A 2,327-nucleotide genomic window follows, 5' to 3' on the forward strand; every position below is an offset into this window, starting at 1 on the left:
CTCTCTCTCTCTCTCTCTCTCTCTATCTCTCTTTCTCTCTCTCTATCTCTTTCTCCACACACACACACACATACACACACAGACACACACATAAACACAAACACACACACACACATATATATATATATATATGCATAAGAGTGGCTGTGTTGTTCTAAGTAGCTTGCTTACTAACCACAAGGTTCCGAGTTCAGTCCCACTGCGTGGCATTTTGGGCAAGTGTCTTCTACTATAGCCTCGGGTCGACCAAAGCCTTGTCAGTAGATTTGGTGGACGGAAACTGAAAGAAGCCCGTCGTATATATATATATGTGTGTGTGTGTGTGTGTGTGTGTGTGTGTGTGTGTGTGTGTGTGTGTGTGTGTGTGTGTGTGTGTGTGTGTGTGTGTGTGTGTGTGTGTGTGTTTATGTGTCTGTGTTTGTCTCCCCACCATCGCTTGACAACCGATGCTGGTGTGTTTACGTCCCCGTAACATAGCGTTTCGGCAAAATTGATCGATAGAATAAGTACTAGGCTTAGAAAGAATAAATTCTGGGGTCGATTTGTTCGAGTATAGGTGGTTCTCCAGCATGGCCGCAGTCAAATGAGTGACACAAATTAAAGAATAAAAAATATGTTTTTTGTGTATATATATATACGTATGTATTTATGTATGCATGTATGTAGGTATGTATTTACATATATATTCATGTGTGTCTGTGTGAGGTAGAGTGAATACGGATAGCTAATCACTGACTCTATGTTTCTAAACACAACAAATTTCGGAACCACCACCCCACAACTAATTCTCATGAAATAATCAAACACTATATTGCAACTTTACTAAACAAATATACTGTATTATTACCCCCGCCATTCATTTTCCAGTGTGTCTATTTGTTTACCCTGACTGTGAATTTGTTAAACATTTCCGATCCATAATTGTTTATGAATGAACGACATTCATATTTAAATTTTACCAATGTTTTACGTCAAGTGTGTCTCTGCTGGTGCTCCCAGTTAAGTGTGTGTGGTGGATTGAGTTGGTATTAAAAATACATAATACATTCGTATGCAAGCACACAAAGTCTAGCCAATCGTGTATAGAATTATATAACAATAATTACTCACTGACTCAAGCACACTCGCACAAACATACTCATACAGAAGTACACACACACACACACACACACGTGAGTACTTTCGCTCTGTCCCTCTCCTTCCCCCTCTCTCTCTCTCTGTCTATTTTTATCTGTCTATTTCTAAATCTATCAATCTCTCTCAAACACGAACACACAAACAATTATGTAGATAGATAGATAGATAGATAGACAGAAATAGACCGACAGAGATAGATAGATAGATAGATAGATAGATAGATAGATAGATAGATAGATAGATATACACATACACACGCGCACGCGCGCACATATATATATATATATATATATATAACAACATATATAATATAGATATACTGTTTGATTGATTGATTAGAAGAGTAATTGAAAGATTAATGAAGGACATATATTCCCTAACTCAATAAGGTGTTTAAACTGCTGTTCAATATAGAATGCTGACGTGTTTTGGGGTCAATTTGTACATAGAGGAACCATGAGCTGGGAGGACGAGATGAGAGAGATAAGGGGCTAAATGGATACAATGACATATCCGAAGAGGAGCAGTTTTAGACCATAAGAGACGGTAATCTTGAAGAAGTAGTAACAGAGAGGAGTGGGAACTCAGAAGACACAGAACGGTTGCGAGATTGGATGTGTAGTAAGTAATGTAGATACAAGACGGGAAGCATATGTAGAAATATCTATCTACCCATCATCCTATCTATCTCTACATCTCTCTATCTAGCTACCCACTCAAAATATCCGTATAGCTATCATTATCGGTGTCTCTATAACTCTGTTTGTCTGAATTTTTACTCTTTCCTGTGCACCTGTCTCTCTCTCTCTATCTCTCTCTCTACATCTCTCTCTCTCTCTCTCTCTCTCTCTCTCTCTCTCTCTCTCTTTCTCTCTCTCTTTCATTTGTGTGTGTGTGTGTGTGTGTGTTTGTATGCATCACCGACCCAAACACATGCGCACAAGCAAACGAAAGAACGTAGCTCGGTCAGCAGACAGAATCAATGAATATTGAAAAGGATGCAAGACGCAACGAAAATTTTTGGGAACACTAAATAAGTAAATGAGTGGAAACTGGACCGGTGAGTGTGTCGAATAATAAGGCACTAAAAGAGAATGACTCCCCCCAGACACAATAAACTACATATATATACACACATACATATATGTGTGTGTGTATGTATACATGTATATATATATATATATATATAT

The sequence above is a fragment of the Octopus bimaculoides genome, chromosome 5 (assembly GCF_001194135.2).
Source record: "Octopus bimaculoides isolate UCB-OBI-ISO-001 chromosome 5, ASM119413v2, whole genome shotgun sequence".
NCBI lineage: Eukaryota > Metazoa > Mollusca > Cephalopoda > Octopoda > Octopodidae > Octopus > Octopus bimaculoides.